The sequence below is a fragment of the Anomaloglossus baeobatrachus genome, chromosome 5 (genome assembly GCF_048569485.1).
Source record: "Anomaloglossus baeobatrachus isolate aAnoBae1 chromosome 5, aAnoBae1.hap1, whole genome shotgun sequence".
NCBI lineage: Eukaryota > Metazoa > Chordata > Amphibia > Anura > Aromobatidae > Anomaloglossus > Anomaloglossus baeobatrachus.
The window spans coordinates 323,804,513-323,824,225 of record NC_134357.1 but is presented as its reverse complement, the minus strand read 5'-3'; positions in this window follow the sequence as shown (position 1 = coordinate 323,824,225).

Sequence of the window (19,713 nt, the reverse complement as noted above, 5' to 3'; positions counted from 1 at the left end):
GAGGTGCATTGGCACCCAGGCCCTGGAGTCTAGGGAGTCCAAAAGTCCCATAGGCCTATATGAAAAGACCATTCCTATTAAAGACTCATTAATTGGAGTCTCCATTGGAGCTTTTCCATTTGGCCTTTAGCTTCAGGTTATCCCACTGCACCTAGCCAGTACCCTTCATAGACACCAATAGATCTGTTTCAAAATGGTATTTAAAGGGGTTGTCCACTGTTTTATAGGTTAACCTTACTTGGTCCACAGGGATGTAGGAAGTAAATAAAAACCTATACTCCTCCTCAGAACTGGTGCAGTGTCATCATTCAGTGGGTATGAGTGGAGAAGCAGGCAGCTAATCAGTGGCTACTGATCGGCTGCAACCTTCACATTCCATCTGAGCGGAAGAAAATAAATGGCTGCAACGGTCATATGTCACCCAGCCGCATGCGGATGTCAGGAGACTGCCATAAGACAAAATACAATACCAAGTAGGGGAGTAGACTCTTTTTATTTTGTACTCCCTGGGCCCAATAAAGATACCTGAGTGGACGTCCTGCCTCTTGAGAGTCCTATTGGTGTCCATGAAAAGTAGTGTCGTGCAGCTTCTGTGACCCAGTGTGAAAGGGGGGCTATTTTGTTGATTATTTTAATAGCTAAACCAGCCCCCTTCTCTGTGTATTAATTGGTTATGCTATGGAAAGGGGACTTAGATATTCTGATAAGCAGCCAGCCCTTTTCACACAAAACTGCATTTCGGTGCTGACATAGGAATGCCAAAAGCCAAGCAGCTGGAACACAGGATGGCATGGCTACCAGAGGATTTAGATAGCTATTTCTCTGAAAAGCCCCTTTAACCCCTTCACAGTCTTGGACGCATTGGTACATCCAAGGTCCCTTTAATGCAGGCTCTCATTTTTTGACCAATTAAATAAAAAAATATATACAGTGTATATATTAATTTTTATTTTTTTTTTTTTTTTTTTTTTTACTATATGCACTATATGGTAAAGCTTACCTAACAGGTAAGTTTTACGATACAGTACACATAGTAAAAAAAACAATTGTGGAATTACACTTTTTTTTTTGCAATTTCACTGCAGTTTCCAGTATGATATGGGGCAGAATGAATGGTGTCATTCAAAAGTACAATCCGTCCCGCAAAATAGAAGCCCTCATATGGCTATATTGACAGAAAAATAAAAAAGGTATGCTCTTGGAAGAAGGGAAGGAAAAAACGGAAAATCACCTGGTGGTGAAGGGGTTAAAGAACCTGTCATCACCATTTTTCAAGGTAAGGTAAAGGCATGGCCATAATGGGGTTCTTAGTGAAGAAACCACTCCGAGGAGAATCTTTAATCCATATTGAAGTTTTCGGTTAATATGATTTCGGTGCACAGGGGCCGGACTGTACGCTGGGTCTTCTGCTCCTCCCGCGGCCCCTCCGCCTGCCGCCGGTGTTTTAATGACCAGTCACTGTTTTGTATCTGACCTTCCTCCTGTATGAAATTTCACACCTGTGGCATCCTTCCCGCGGGCTACCCGATCATAGATTGATCTCCCACCCGTCTTCAATGAAATGGTGTCGGTGATGGCGCATGCGCAGATTTGCTTCTCTGCTCAATCATCTCCTTTAGAGATGTCATTGAGCCGAAATCTCAATCTACAGAGGCGCTGCCACCGGATCCATTTTATTGAAGACCGCTGTGAAATCTATCTGTATATGCGCCGGCTTAAAATTTCTTAACAGGAGGCAAGTCTGTCACAAAGTAGTGACCTGTGATTCAGACGCCAGAAGGGCTGGGACAAAAGACCCAGTGTACAGTCCGGCATCTGTGCACCAAAATTTTTATTAAATAGCGTATGCACATACAGTCATATGAAAAAGTTTGAGCACCCCTATCAATGTTAACCTTTTTTCTTTATAACAATTTGGGTTTTTGCAACAGCTATTTCAGTTTCATATATCTAATAACTGATGGACTGAGTAATATTTCTGCATTGAAATGAGGTTTATTGTACTAACAGAAAATGTGCAATTCGCATTTAAACAAAATTTGACCGGTGCAAAAGTATGGGCACCTCAACATAAAAGTGACATTAATATTTTGTAGATCCTCCTTTTGCAAAAATCACAGCCTCTAGTCGCTTCCTGTAGCTTTTAATGAGTTCCTGGATCCTGGATGAAGGTATATTTGACCATTCCTGTTTACAAAACAATTCCAGTTCAGTTAAGTTTGATGGTCGCCGAGCATGGACAGCCGCTTCAAATCATCCCACAGATGTTCAATGATATTCAGGTCTGGGGACTGGGATCGCCATTCCAGAACATTGTAATTGTTCCTCTGCATGAATGCCTGAGTAGATTTGGAGTGGTGTTTTGGATCATTGTCTTGCTGAAATATCCATCCCCTGCGTAACTTCAACTTCGTCACTGATTCTTGCACATTATTGTCAAGAATCTGCTGATACTGAGTTGAATCCATGCGACCCTCAACTTTAACAAGATTCCCGTTGCTGGCATTGACTGTTCTCACCATTCTTCTTCTCTGCCTTTCTGATATTTTTCTTGACCTGCCGCTTCTGGGCTTAACAAGAACTGTACCTGTGTTCTTCCATTTCCTTACTATGTTCCTCACAGTGGAAACTGACAGTTTAAATCTCTGAGACAACTTTTTGTACCTTCCCCTGAACAACTATGTTGAATAATCTTTGTTTTCAGATCATTTGAGAGTTGTTTTGAGGAGCCCATGATGCCACTCTTCATAGGAGATTCAAACAGGAGAACAACTTGCAAGTGGCCACCTTAAATACCTTTTCTCATGATTGGATACACCTGCCTATGAAGTTCAAAGCTCAATGAGGTTACAAAACCAATTTAGTGCTTTAGTAAGTCAGTAAAAAGTAGTTAGGAGTGTTCAACTCAAGAAATTGATAAGGGTGCCCATACTTTTGCAGCGGTCAAATTTTGTTTAAATGCGGATTGCACATTTTCTGTTAGTACAATAAACCTCATTTCAATCCAGAAATATTACTCAGTCCATCAGTTATTAGATATATGAAACTGAAAAAGCTGTTGCAAAAACCCAAATTGTTATAAAGAAAAAAGGTTAACATTAATAGGGGTGCCCAAACTTTTTCATATGACTGTGTGTATATATATATATATATATATATATATATACATACATATATATACGGTATAGGGCAGATCAAAGTGCATTGTGTCAGAATATACCCATTAACTATTAATGACTAATATTAAAATCTTTATTAATGTGCATTAAATAATTTTTAACCAAGACAAACACAATAATTACTTAAATAGTAAGAATTTAAGAGGGTATCTGTACCACTTTACTTGACACAGTTGGGAGGAAATGAATTGCAATGTTTTTAAGCAATCTACATCAAAGCTGGAGGGAGACAGGTGGAAAAAATGGCCATGTCCTTAATCTTACCCTCATAGGGACTTTCCCTGCCTGTCAATGGAGCACATCATCACTTGACCGTTGCCCCCATTCCTCGACGGCTCTTCCCTATTTTTCCCTATTTTCTCCCTTTTAGAAAATAACGAAAAGTGTCTCTCTAGTGATAAGAACTACCCATGTCTCTGATACCCAAAAAATTATATAGGATACAGACTTATATTATTTCAGAAAGGAGCTATCCCTCAATAATCTTGCTCCTGCCTGGCAATGGAGTACACCCTTATTTTTACGGTGCCCCCATTCCTCGGCGGCTAGCCCTGAAAGGAGCCCTAAAGTCCTGGTTAGTAACTACCAGGTATTAGTCAAAAGGGACCTTGTTTCAAAATTATCAACATTAGGGCTTTTCATTTATCTGAAAATAACTGCATCAAGGGCGCCTAGAGAACATCCTAATATTTCACATCATATTCTCATTGATAAGGACTACCCATGTCTCTGGCATCCAAATACAAATAAAATACAGATTTATATTCTCAGAAAAGGAGCTCTCCCTTAATAATCTCACTGCTGCCTGGCAATGGAGCACACCCTTATTTTTTCGGTGCCCCCATTCCTCGGCAGCTAGCCCTGAATAAGGCCCTACAATCCTGGCTAGTAACTACCCAGTATTAGATAGAAGGGACCTTCTTTCAAAATTAACAAGAAAATAGATATTAATATTTTTATTGTTCTATTTAAGATTAACCCCTAGTCACTCCATTTCACTGCAGTTCCTACAGGCATCCAGTAGGTGTCATCAGTGTACACCACACAGTTCTTATGGGGAGAGGCAAACACTAAAAACTGAATGGAAGCACTTCATCCAATGCATTACTACAGAATATTTTTTATATATTTTTACAATCAGATAAACTCTTAAAAATGATGCGCATTCTTTTTTAGAACAGGGGGTCCCCCGGTACGACTTAAGACCAAAATTCACACCGGTGGGATAGAGAAAGAGGTAAAAAACCAGATAATAAATCTTTCCTCCTATTCACTGACAGAAGGAGATATAAGAGTCCTAAGTAGAGGTCTTTCATTTGTTCCTACTGAGCGCTATGATGCATTTTCCTGGACAAAGGATGTGGCTCTTTTTGGAAGAAAGCTCAAATGGAAAAAAATCTTCCATGATACTGATAAAAACAAGATGGAGGCTCTAGGGATTACGCCTGAAGATAGGGATACTTTTTGCACACTCTGTGATCTTCAAGAAGAAGGAGACCGGGAACCGGGAACAGGTCCTTTTACACCACTTAAAAATAAAAGCACTAGATCACCGCCGAGAAGTGATCTAGATAGTGTGGATATATTTATGAAAGTGGTGAATGAGGAGCTCTCACAACTATGCTTGTCAAAACTGACTGGTGTGGCGAATCTCAACAAACAAGAAATGGATGCGCTGGTGGCCCTAACAAAGAATAGCTTCATACTCAAACCTTCAGATAAAGGAGGAAATATTGTCCTCCTGGACCACGAAAGGTATTTATCTATGTGTTCCAACATCTTGAGGCAGAGGGACAATTACTGCATATTGAATAAGGATCCCATTTAAGCCTTCTCTGGATCTCTGAATTTACTAATTAAAACAGCCTTTGAAGATAAACTTATATCCAAAAACGAACTGGATTTTACGACTCACAAATTTCCAACTACGCCTACATTTTACGCACTCCCAAAAGTCCACAAGGAGACGTCCCCGTTAAAGGGACACCCAATTGTGGCTGGGATCAATTCCTTGACACAGAACGCAGGTATCTATCTTGACACAATTTTAAGGCCCTTTGTGATGTCTTTATCTTCATATTTGAGAGACACTAGCAATCTTTTAAGTAAGGTCGATGGAATCATCATGGATGATGATACATTCTTTGCATCCATAGATGTAGAGTCTATCTATAGCTCAATTCCTCATGATCAAGGGCTAAGGGCAGTCAGATACTTGTTGGAGACAAGGGGGATACAGTTTGAGAAACACAACCTCTTTGTATTGGATCTCCTAGAATATGTGTTGACCCATAATTTTTTCATCTTTGACAAGAAATATTACCACTAGCTCAGGGGCACAGCGATGGGGTGCTCTTGTGCCCCATCTTATGCCAACTTGTTCCTGGGCTGGTGGGAAGACACTATAGTCTTCCAAGAACCTCTGTCAAAATGGACTGATCACCTGCTGTTCTGGGGCCGGTTCATAGATGATATATTGATTCTATGGACCGGCCCCCGGGATTTATTTGGAGAATTTGTACAAGAGTTAAATAAAAATACTATAGGGCTGTTTTTTACATCAGAGTTCCAGAGAGACGAATTACCTTTCCTTGATGTTGTGTTAAGTAAAGATGAACGGGGCTTTATACAGACCAAGGTTCACCGTAAACCCACCGTATCCAACAATCTGCTGCACTGGACGAGTCATCCAGTTCCGTTAAAAAGAGGGATACCGAGGGGACAATACCTCAGATTGAGGAGAAATTGTTCATCAAATGCCGTGTTCCATAATCAAGCAAAAGATCTACGTGCCAGATTCTCTGAGGATACCCCTCAGATGTTCTAACCAGAGCATATAAGGGAGCAATTGAGAGGGATAGACATGAGCTCCTTATCCCTAAAGAGAAAGAAAATTCTGAACAGATAGTCCGCTTGATCGGTACTTTTGATAACTGTAATTAGGAAGTACTGACAATTTTGCGCAGACACTGGGGTATCCTTAGGGCTGACCCAAGTTTACAGGATTATGTTCCACCTAAAACAAGCAGTAACGTTCAGAAAAGGAAGAGCGCTTAAAGACCGGCTAGTACATAGCTTCTATGAGGCCCCAAAAGCTGTGGGAACGTGGCTAGATAGGAAAACAACGGGGACCTTTAGGTGTGGACATTGCAAATTTTGCAAGTGGATTGCATAAAAAAAAAAGAAGTATTAACCCCTTAACGACCCATGACGTACTGGGTACGTCATGGATCGTGTGCCGGTAAGCCCCGCCCCCTGCCGCCGGCAGGCGGCGGCGATCCGCGCACATATCAGCTGTTATCAACAGCTGACATGTGTGCCTGCTAGCCGCGGGTGGAATCGCTTCCACCCGCGGCCATTAACCCCTTACATTTCGCTGCCAAAATCTGGCAGCGATATGTATATGGGCGCCGCCATGACAGTCACTTACCCCGCCCCCACCGGAAGTCACGTGACATGATCATGTGACTTTCGGTGGTTGCCATGGTAGCACAAGGTCATGTGATGACGCCTGTAGCTAACATGACTCACTTCCTCTCAATGCCGGAATACAGCCACAATTGAAAGTAAAGCAGCAAATCTGCAGTTCTCAGCTCTGTAGACTAGTAAAATAAAAAAAAAAAAGTAAAACAAAAAGTTTTAAAAAACTAAAAAAAAATAAAAAAACCTAAAAGTTCAAATCACCCCCCCTTTCACCCAATTGAAAATTAAAGGGTTAAAAAAAATAAAAAATACACATATTATTATCGCCGCGTTCAGAAATGCCCGATCTATCAAAATATAAAATCAATGAATCTGATCAGTAAACGGCGTAGCGGCAAAAAAATTCCAAACGCCAAAATTACGTTTTTTGGTCGCCGCAAATTTTGCGCAAAATGCAATAACACGCGATCAAAACGTAGCATATGCGCAAAAATGGTACCGTTAAAAACGTCAGGTCGAGACGCAAAAAATAAGCTATCACTGAGCCTCAGATCCCGAAAAATGAGAACGCTACGGGTTTTGGAAAATGGCGCAAAACGTGCGCCACTTTTTTTGGACAAGCTTGTGAATTTTTTTTAACCCCTTAGATACAAGTAAACCTATACATGTTTGGTGTCTACAAACTCGCACTGACCTGAGGCATCACATAGATACCTCAGTTTTACCATATAGTGAACACAGTGAATAAAATATCCCAAAAACTATTGTACGATCACACTTTTTTTGCAATTTTTCCACACTTGGAATTTTTGTGCTGTTTTCCAGTACAATATATGGTAAAACGTATGGTTTAATTTAAAAGTACAACTCGTCCCGCAAAAAACAAGCCCTCATATGGCAAGATTGATGGAAAAATAAAAAAATTACGCCTCTCGGAAGAAGGGGAGCAAAAAACAAAAACGCAAAAACGGAAAGTGCCCGGGGGCTGAAGGGGTTAAGTGCTAGTACTGGAAAGATCTATCAAGTACGGGAATTTGTAAATTGTGGCTCTGAGGGAGTGATATACCTGATAACCTGTAAATGCCCTATGAATTATATAGGGAAAACAAAGAGGGAATTTTGTAGGCGGATAGGGGAACACCTGGGGGATATCCGAAATGCTAGAGATACCCCAGTGTCTAGGCACGTAAGATCTGTTCATGAGGGAGGCCTACAGAGTATAAATTTTACTGCAACTGAACAGGTGTCCCCATCACTAAGGAGAGGTGATTGGAATAAAGTCTTGCTTCAAAAGGAATGCAAGTGGATTTTTCGGTTCAGATCCGTGAGTCCTGATGGTCTGAACGAACAGCTGGTTTATAACTGCTTTCTGTGATTTTGGTGGTGTACCCAGGGGGGGGGGAAATCTCTGCTTTTGACACATAGGCTGAGGGTGGTTTTGAATTTCCTGCCTGGGTTCTACTGACCAGGATAGGTCATCCCATATATGTATTTTGAAGTATTTTGAAGTTGTCTCCCAACTAAGACCCAGACTATTCCCCATCACATAAATTTAAGGCATACATTAAAAACATATGTATATATATCTATATATATATATATATATATATATTGTGACGTTGCACCTTGCAACATAGGGGGTTACTCGCTCAGCATGAGGGCTTCAGGTAGACACAGGAGGCACAGCTTCTTAAGATCACAGCCTGCTTTATTCCACTTCATAAAACACCGCGCTGGTACGGACATCACATGGCATGTGCAGGCAGGAAAACAGGTACATTCCCAAACCTCAGCCCTTCAGGTTATGTTCAGTCCACAAGTCCCTGCAGAGCCTTCTCAGATGCTGTTTCCTTACCTCCACCCACCAATACACCCAGCTACTTCCTCCAGCACAGGAACTTCAGTGCAGGGCCCTGAGTGTGTCCAGAGGCCTGACTTTCATTCCTGGGACCACACCCCGAGGTGGAGATATGGTGAACAGCCGTCCCACCTATCTCATTAGCTATCCACAACAGAGCCGGCCCAGGTAACACACCTTAACCCTCTCAGCACAGTGATTATATCACAATATCTATATATATAATTGCCTTATTCTGTCTGTCTGTCTGTCTGTCTGTCTGTCTGTCATGCTCCGAAATTGTGTCCTTACGGTGACACAATGCTGATTGGCCGCTGGGCTCGCCATGGCCCCGCCCCCCCACACGGATTGGCCTCTCGCCCCGGCTCTCTGCAGGCCCCGCCCCCTCACGCAATGCACGCTCGCTCTGGCCCAACTGACACGGAGCCGCGACTCCCAGGTGAGTATACACACACACATTAGATCACACTCACTCTCACACACACCTCACACATCACATCCACACACTCACAACATCCTGGGATATCGCTTGCTTCTACACCGGCTCCGTCAGGATCCCAGCAGCGCCAGACATAACCTTGCGATGCTGGGATCTTGACGGAGGCCGTGAAAGCTGGTAACCATTATAAACATCGGGTAACTAAGGTCCCTTAGTTACCCGATGTGTATCATAGTTACCAGTGTACACCGGCTCACACTCACTCTCACACACACCTCACACACACATCACATCGCATCCACACATCAAGGTCCTGCAGCGGCGGAAAATACAGACACATAACAGCACACACACATAACAGCACACACATAACAGCACACACATAACAGCACACACATAACAGCACACACATACACACACACAAATCAGATCACACTCACACACACACATCACATCGCATCCACACATCAAGGTCCTGCAGCGGCGGAAAATACAGACACATAACAGCACACACACATAACAGCACACACATACACACACACAAATCAGATCACACTCACTCTCACACACACATCACATCGCATCCACATACTCACAACATCCTGGGATATCGCTTGCTTCTCGGCCTCGATACGGTGCTGTTGTGAGCTTCCAGGACCTGCGGGAGGATCACATGGCCAGAAGCATGTGATACCTCCGGATGTTGTGAGTATAAGCGCGTATGTGCGATATCGTCAGTGTCTGTGTGTGTGAGTGGATGCGATCGGGTGTGTGTGAGTGGATGCGATCGGGTGTGTGTGAGTGGATGCGATCGGGTGTGTGTGAGTGGATGCGATCGGGTGTGTGTGAGTGGATGCGATCGGGTGTGTGAGTGTCGGCAGAGGAGCACGGCGTGCTGGAGGAGGCTGGGAGCAGAGAGGCTGATCATGGGGAAGGCTGGGAGGAGAGAGGCTGATGCTGGGGGAGGCTGGGAGGGAGAGGCTGGGACGAGGGAGGCTGATGCTGGTGGAGGCTGATGCTTGGGGAGGCTGATGCTGGGGGAGGCTGGAAGGAGAGAGGCTAATGCTGGTGGAGGCTGATGCTTGGGGAGGCTGATGCTGGGGGAGACTGGGAGGGGAAGGCTGATGCTGAGGGAGGCTGGGAGGAAGGAGGCTGGGAGGAGAGAGGCTGATCCTGGGGAAGGCTGGGAACGGGAGGCTGATGCTGAGGGAGGCTGGAAGGAGAGAGGCTGATGCTGGGGGAGGCTGGAAGGAGAGAGGTTGATGCTGGTGGAGGCTGATGCTTGGGGAGGCTGATGCTGGGGGAGACTGGGAGCGGAAGGCTGATGCTGAGGGAGGCTGGGAGGGGGAGGCTGGGAGGAAGGAGGCTGGGAGGAGAGAGGCTGATCCTGGGGAAGGCTGGGAAGGGGAGGCTGATGCTGGGGGAGGCTGGAAGGAGAGAGGCTGATGCTGGTGGAGGCTGATGCATGGGGAGGCTGATGCTGGGGGAGACTGGGAGCGGAAGGCTGATGCTGAGGGAGGCTGGGAGGGGGAGGCTGGGAGGAAGGAGGCTGGGAGGAGAGAGGCTGATCCTGGGGAAGGCTGGGAAGGGGAGGCTGATGCTGAGGGAAGCTGGAAGGAGAGAGGCTGATGCTGGGGGAGGCTGGAAGGAGAGAGGCTGAGGCTGGGAGGAGAGAGGCTGATGCTGGGGAAGGCTGATGCTGAGGGAGGCTGGGAGGGGAAAGCTGATGCTGGGGAAGGCTGGGAGGACGGAGGCTGGGAGGAGAGAGGCTGATCCTGGGGAAGGCTGGGAGAGGGAGGCTGATGCTGGAGGAGGCTGGAAGGAGAGAGGCTGATGCTGGCGGAGGCTGATGCTGGGGGAGGCTGGAAGGAGAGAGGCTGATGCTGGTGGAGGCTGATGCTTGGGGAGGCTGGGAGAGGGAGGCTGATGCTGAGGGAGGCTGGGAGGAGGGAGGCTGGGAGAGGTAGGCTGAGAGAAGAGAGGCTGATGCACACACACACACACACACACACACACACGCGCGCGCACTGCACAACACACCACACACACACACACACACTGGGAACCACAAACAACTGCCCTACACAGACACCCACACACACAGACAACGCTGCACACACACAACACCCAACACACAAACACCGCGGCACACACAAATATACGCACATACCGCACAACACACACATTGCACAAAACATACCTCCCCCCAAAACACACCACACACACACAAACCGCGCAACACACACACACAACGCTACAGACACACAGCGCTCCACAAACAACGCAACACACGCAACACACATACAACACCGCTCTCACCCCCCGTCACACCCAGACAACACCCAGAACATGTACAGCGCCTACACAAACACTTGGTAACTACACACAACAACATCTCTATATATATATATATATAACAAAAATCATACATGAACTACACAATACGTAAATTCTAGAATACCCGATGCGTAGAATCGGGCCACCTTCTAGTATATATATATATATATATATATATATATATCTATATCTATCTATCTATATATATATATATATATATATATATATATATATATAAAAAATGCGCATCATTTTTAAGAGTTTATCTGATTGTAAAAATATATAAAAAATATTCTGTAATAATGCATTGGATGAAGTGCTTTCCATTCAGCTTTTAGTGTTTGCATCTCCCCATAAGAACTGTGTTGTGTACACTGATGACACCTACTGGATGCTTGTAGGAACTGCAGAGAAATGGAGTGACTATGGGTTAATCTTAAATAGAACAATAAAAATATTAATATCTATTTTCTTGCTCCTCCTAGCTGTAATATTAGTAAACAAGCGCGCCCAGGAAATTATGTCCCCGTTTTTTGCATAATCGCAATACAAATGAACTTAGATGTGGGCGCTGTATCTGTAACGCTATGTTACACTCTAACGCATGCGTGGTAGTCAAACTATCGCCCCATATCCCTTCTCCCCTACGCCTTAAAACTACTGGAACAGCATGTCCATCTTGAATTGTCCTCATACCTCTCCTCCTGCTCCCTCTTTGACCGGCTTCAATCTGGCTTCCGACCTCATCACTCTACTGAAACTGCCCTAACCAAAGTCACCAATGATCTAGTAACCGCCAAAGCCAAGCGACCAGGGCCGGATTAAGGTTGGTGGGGGCCCCTGGGCAGAAAATCTGGTGGGGGCCCCATAAACGTTAACATTTTTAGCCATAACAGTAGAGCACGAACTGTAGCATTTAGATAGAAATCCAATAAACATGTATCTTAAGGCCCCGTCACACTAAGCAACATCGCTAGCAACATCGCTGCTAACGAACAACTTTTGTGACGTTGCTAGTGATGTTGCTAGCGATGTTGCTGTGTGTGACATCCAGCAACAACCCGGCCCCTGCTGTGAGGTCGTTGGTTGTTGCTGAATGTCCTGGGCCATTTTTTAGTTGTTGCTGTCCCGCTGTGAAGCACAGATCGCTGTGTGTGACAGCGAGACAGCAACAACTAAATGTGCAGGAGCAGGAGCCGGCTTCTGCGGAGGCTGGTAACCAATGTAAACATCGGGTAACCAAGAAGCCCTGTCCTTGGTTACCCGATATTTACCTTTGATACCAGCCTCCGCTGCTCTCACTGTCAGTGCCGGCTCCTGCTCTGTGCACATGTAGCTGCAGGACACATCGGGTTAATTAACCCGATGTGTGCTGTAACTAGGAGAGCAAGGAGCCAGCGCTAAGCATTGTGCGCTGCTCCCTGCTCTGTGCACATTTAGCTGCAGCACACATCGGGTAATTAACCCGATGTGTGCTGTAACTAGGAGAGCAGGGAGCCAGCGCTCAGTGTGCGCTGCTTCCTGCTCTCTGCACGTGTAGCTGCGTGCGCTGGTAACCAAGGTAAATATCGGGTTGGTTACCCGATATTTACCTTAGTTACCAAGCGCAGCATCTTCCACGCGGCGCTGGGGGCTTGTCACTGGTTGCTGGTGAGCTCACCAGCAACTTGTGTAGCGACGCTCCAGCGATCCCTGCCAGGTCAGGTTGCTGGTGGGATCGCTGGAGCGTCGCAGTGTGACATCTCACCAGCAACCTCCTAGCAACTTACCAGCGATCCCCATCGTTGTTGGGATCGCTGGTAAGTTGCTTAGTGTGACTGGACCTTTACCCTGATCTGCCATATTCAGATTTACAGGACTACAATACAGATACAGTCCAGGATAACTCACAGCCGTCACTTATACACACAGTACAATACAGATACAGTCCAGGATCACTCACAGCCGTCACTTATACAAAGAAAGTAGAGTAAAGGGGGCTTTACACGCTGCGACATCGCTAATGCGGAGTCGTTGGGGTCACGGAATTCGTGACGCACATTCGGCCGCATTAGCGATGCCGTTTCGTGTGACACCGATAAGCGATTTTGCATCGTTGCAATAACGTGCAAAATCGCTAATCGGTGACATGGGGGTCCATTCTCTAATATCGTTGCTGCAGTAGTAACGAAGTTGTTCCTCGTTCCTGTGGCAGCACACATCGCTCCGTGTGACACCGCAGGAACGAGGAAGCTTCCCTTACCTGCCTCCCGGCCGCTATGCAGAAGGAAGGAGGTGGGCGGGATGTTACATCCCGCTCATCTCCACCCCTCCGCTGCTATTGGGCGGCGGTTAAGTGACGCTTCAGTGGCGTCGCTGTGACGCCGCATGGACCGCCCCCTTAGAAAGGAGGCGGTTCGCCGGTCACAGCGACGTCGCCGGACAGGTAAGTATGTGTGACGGCTCTGGGCGATGTTGTGCGGCACGGGCAGCGATTTGCCCGTGTCGCGCAACAGATGGGGGCGGGTACGCACGCTAGCGATATCGGGACCGATATCGCAGCGTGTAAAGCGGCCTTTACTCACATATTTTTAATTGATCCCAATGTTAAGGCAGCCAGGGCCGGCTCCAGGTTTTTGTGGTCCCCGGTTGAGTCTCAGTGGGCCCCATCCACACACAGACACACACATACACATACAGGCATACGTACATATACATATTTGAAGACAAATTCACAAAAATACATTTAAACAGACAAATATATGCACAGTCATATACACTGACACACATACAGACACAGACGCATTACAGGTGTTAATATGGAGAAGTCACAAGCAGCCTCACTCACCTCTCCCGCTTGTATCCAGCTCCTCCAGGACATATGGCTGTGTTGCATGATGGCCATCAATAACAGGCATGACTGCACACCATGCACACTGACACAGCACTGATGTATATACATCACAGGAGGGGCTGGGGCCTACAATAAATACATTACAGGAGGGGCAGGGGGCATAGACATTACTGGGGGGGGCATAGACGTTACTGGAGTGGCAAACCGCGCTGGTGGCGTACACATTACTGGGATGGGTGGCTTAGCGCTCTGGGGGACCCATATAGTTCTGGGGTGCCGCATAGACTGCTCTGATTCATATATACACACACACAGCTCTGCTTCAAACACACAGCTCTGCTTCACACACACAGCTCTGCTTCACACCACACATCTTTCTTCAGCTCTGCTTCACACACACACAGCTCTGCTTCACACACACAGCTCTGCTTCACACCACAAATCTTTCTTCAGCTCTGCTTCACTCACAGCTCTGCTTCACACCACACATCTTTCTTCAGCTCTGCTTCACACACACACACAGCTCTGCTTCACACACACACACAGCTCTGCTTCACACACACACACAGCTCTGCTTCACACCACAAATCTTTCTTCAGCTCTGCTTCACACATAGCTCTGCTTCACACCACACATCTTTCTTCAGCTCTGCTTCACACACAGCTCTGCTTCACACCACACATCTTTCTTCAGCTCTGCTTCTCTCACACACACACAGCTCTGCTTCACACCACACATCTTTCTTCAGCTCTGCTTCTCTCACACACACACAGCTCTGCTTCACACCACACATCTTTCTTCAGCTCTGCTTCTCTCACACACACACAGCTCTGCTTCACACCACACATCTTTCTTCAGCTCTGCTTCTCTCACACACACACAGCTCTGCTTCACACCACACATCTTTCTTCAGCTCTGCTTCTCTCACACACACACAGCTCTGCTTCACACCACACATCTTTCTTCAGCTCTGCTTCTCTCACACACACACAGCTCTGCTTCACACACAGACACACAGCTCTGCTTCACACCACACATTTCTTCAGCTCTGCTTCACACACACACAGCTCTCTTTCACACACACTCACACACAGCTCTGCTTCACACACAGACACACACACACAGCTCTGCTTCACACCACACATATTTCTTCAGCTCTGCTTCACACACAGCTCTGCTTCACACACACAGCTCTCTTTCACAGACACACACACAGCTCTGCTTCACACCACACATTTCTTCAGCTCTGCTTCACACACAGCTCTGCTTCACACACACACAGCTCTCTTTCACACACACACTCACACACACAGCTCTGCTTCACACACAGACACACACACAGCTCTGCTTCACACCACACATTTCTTCAGCTCTGCTTCACACACAGCTCTGCTTCACACACACACAGCTCTCTTTCACAGACACACACACAGCTCTGCTTCACACACAGACACACACACAGCTCTGCTTCACACCACACATTTCTTCAGCTCTGCTTCACACACAGCTCTGCTTCACACACAGCTCTCTTTCACACTCACACACACAGCTCTGCTTCACACACACACACAGCTCTGCTTCACACCTCACATATTTCTTCAGCTCTGCTTCACACACAGCTCTGCTTCACACACACACAGCTCTCTTTCACACACACACTCACACACACAGCTCTGCTTCACACACACAGCTCTGCATCACACACACAGCTCTGCTTCACACACACAGCTCTGCATCACACACACAGCTCTGCATCACACCACACAGCTCTGCATCACACCACACATCTTTCTTCAGCTCTGTCCCTACCTGCTCTGATGCCATCCTCCTGCTGGTCCGGTATAGGCCGCCATCGTCCTGCTGCTGTTCCGGTGCCGCGGCCATTCTCCTGCTCCGGTTAGTCTCCTCTCCTGGCCGCGGCGTGGGTCTTCTCCGCGGCCGGCCGCGCGCGTGGGTCCTCTCCTCCGCGGCCGGCTGCGCGCGTGGGTCCTCTCCTCCGCGGCCGGCCAGCCAGCCGGCCGCCCGCGTGGGTCCTCTCCTCCGCAGCCGGCCGCCCGCGTGGGTCCTCTCCTCCGCAGCCGGCCGCCCGCGTGGGTCCTCTCCTCCGCAGCCGGCCGCCCGCGTGGGTCCTCTCCTCCGCGGCCGGCCAGCCGGCCGCGCGCGTGGGTCTTCTCCGCGGCGGCGTCCTGCTGTGACGTCCGCGGCGGCGTCCTGCTGTGATGTCCGCGGCGTCCTGCTGTGACGTCCGCAGCATTGGACGCCGCAGCAGAGCAGGGAGCAGGCACACCTCTGACCCCGGAAGTACAAACGATGGTACTTCCGAGGTCAATCAGCGTCCTGTGCCCGCAGCTTGTTTTTGCGTCTTAGAGACGCAGATACAAATAAATGTAGGTGCCCCCCCCCGAAAACACAGCTGATTTAGACTGTCTTAACGGAGGGGGAGCGGGTGTGAAGAAAAGAAAAAAAAAATTGCTGACGGGTGGCAAGTATGGCCCTGGTGGTGGGGGCCCCCTTGGAAGCTCTTTTGGTGGGGGCCCCGGGGCTGAAGCCCCGCCTGCCCCGCCTATAATCCGGCCCTGCAAGCGACACTACTCTATCCTCCTCCTCCTGGACCTGTCCTCTGCCTTCGTACACAGTAGACCATTCCCTCCTACTACAGATTCTCTCATCTCTGGGCATCACAGACTTGGCCCTATCTTGGATCTCCTTATACCTAACCGACCGAACTTTCAGCGTCTCCCATTCTCACACCACTTCCTCATCTCGCCCCCTATCTGTCGGTGTCCCCCAAGGCTCAGTTCTTGGACCCCTGCTGTTCTCCATCTACACCTTCGGCCTGGGACAGCTCATAGAGTCCCACGGCTTCCAGTATCATCTCTACGCCGATGACACACAGATCTACCTCTCTGGACCTGACATTACCTCTCTACTAACCAAAATTCCACAATGTCTGTCTGCTATTTCATCCTTCTTCTCTGCGCGATTCCTAAAGCTTAACATGGACAAAACAGAGTTCATTGTCTTTCCTCCTCCTCACTCATCTCCTCCAACAAGCCTTTCCATCAAACTTGATGGTTGCTCACTCACCCCAGTCTCACAAGCTCATTGCCTTGGAGTAACCCTCGACTCTGCTCTATCCTTCAAGCCACACATCCAAGCACTTTTCAACTCATGTCGATTACAACTCAAAAATATCTCCCGGATCCGTGCTTTCCTTAACCAAGAATCAGCAAAAACATTAGTGCATGCCCTCATCATCTCCAGCCTCGACTACTGCAACCTCCTGCTCTCTGGCCTCCTTTCCAACACTCTTGCACCCCTCCAATCTATCCTAAACTCTGCGGCCCACTTAATCCACCTCTCCCCTCGCTACTCCCCAGCCTCGCCACTCTGCCAATCCCTTCACTGGCTTCCTATCGCCCAACGACTCCAGTTCAAAACATTAACCATGACATACAAAGCCATGCACAACCTGTATCCTCCCTACATCTGTGACCTAGTCTCCCGGTACCTACCTGCACGCAACCTCAGATCCTCACAAGATGTCCTTCTCTACTCCTCTCTTATCTCCTCTTCCCACAATCGCGTACAAATTTCTCCCGTGCCTCCCCCATACTCTGGAACGCTCTACCTCAGCACATCAGACTCTCCACTACTGTGGAAAGCTTCAAGAGGAACCTCAAGACCCACCTCTTCCAACAAGCCTACAACCTACAATAGCCCTCAGTCCAGTAGACCACTGCGCAACCAGCTCTGTCCTCACCTATTGTACCATCACCCATTCCCTGTAGACTGTGAGCCCTCGCGGGCAGGGTCCTCTCTCCTCTTATACCAGTCTGTCTTGTACTGTTAATGATTGTTGTACGTATACCCTCTCTCACTTGTAAAGCGCCATGGAATAAATGGCGCTATAATAATAAATAATAATAATAATAATAATGTATTGCGCATGCGTGGAACGTACTGACACTTCCGGTTATCGGGAATAAAGTATTTAAAACTATATTAGCGATTCTGATGAACTTAAAATGTATTAAATACAGCGATTAAGATATTAAAAGCTGAATCAACTTTGCTTATGAACTCCAACTAAGTTTTAGCAGCTACTTTAGGTGAACGTTTTTTAACCAATGAAATAGCTTGAAAAGGATCATATGTGCTGAAGGGGAGGGTCTTGTCCTATTTAAACCTCAGCATTTGAGATATGGTGTGTCACACCGCTCTGATCCTTGGAGACTACAACACCTAATGTAAACTCTATTCTTTGTGCTGCTCTATGTTTCTTTTTTAAAGAAATACAATATGATAGGGGGGTATTATATATAGACTGGAGATACCTTGGGGGATGACTTTTGTATAATATAACGTATATATAAAAAGTATTTTTGGCAAATATCCATATTTGAAGGATTTTTCTAACTTTGACAATGGTTTCTTATGGTAGGTTACTATGCCATCTTGAAAAATGAAAATCTCCTGATGAGCTCCATTGGTCATTTATATGGAGCGAAACGCGTTGAGATCCCATGTAAATTTTGATGTAAAAACCGAGATTTTCTCTAGGCACCCTTGATACAGTACTCTCAGATAAGTGAAAAGCCCTATTGTTGTTAATTTTGAAAGAAGGTCCCTTCTATCTAATACTGGGTAGTTACTAACCAGGATTGTAGGGCCTTATTCAGGGCTAGCCGCCGAGGAATGGGGGCACCGAAAAAATAAGGGTGTGCTCCATTGCCAGGCAGGAGTGAGATTATTAAGGGAGAGCTCCTTTTCTGAGATAATATAAATCTGTATTTTATTTGTATTTGGATGCCAGAGACATGGGTAGTTCTTATCAATGAGAATATGATGTGAAATATTAGGATGTTCTCTAGGCGCCCTTGATGCAGTTATTTTCAGATAAATGAAAAGCCCTAATGTTGATAATTTTGAAACAAGGTCCCTTTTGACTAATACCTGGTAGTTACTAACCAGGACTTTAGGGCTCCTTTCAGGGCTAGCCGCCGAGGAATGGGGGCACCGTAAAAATAAGGGTGTACTCCATTGCCAGGCAGGAGCAAGATTATTGAGGGATAGCTCCTTTCTGAAATAATATAAGTCTGTATCCTATATAATTTTTTGGGTATCAGAGACATGGGTAGTTCTTATCACTAGAGAGACACTTTTCGTTATTTTCTAAAAGGGAGAAAATAGGGAAAAATAGGGAAGAGCCGTCGAGGAATGGGGGCATCGGTCAAGTGATGATGTGCTCCATTGACAGGCAGGGAAAGTCCCAATGAGGGTAAGATTAAGGACATGGCCATTTTTTCCACCTGTCTCCCTCCAGCTTTGATGTAGATTGCTTGAAAATATTGCAATTAATTTCCTCCCAACTGTGTCGAGTAAAGTGGTACAGATACCCTCTTAAATTCTCACTATTTAAGTAATTATTGTGTTTGTCTTGGTTAAAAATTTTCCTATACCGTATATATATATATATATATATATATATATATATACAGTCATATGAAAAAGTTTGGGCACCCCTATTAATGTTAAGCTTTTTTCTTTATAACAATTTGGGTTTTTGCAACAACTATTTCAGTTTCATATATCTAATAACTGATGGACTGAGTAATATTTCTGGATTGAAATGAGGTTTATT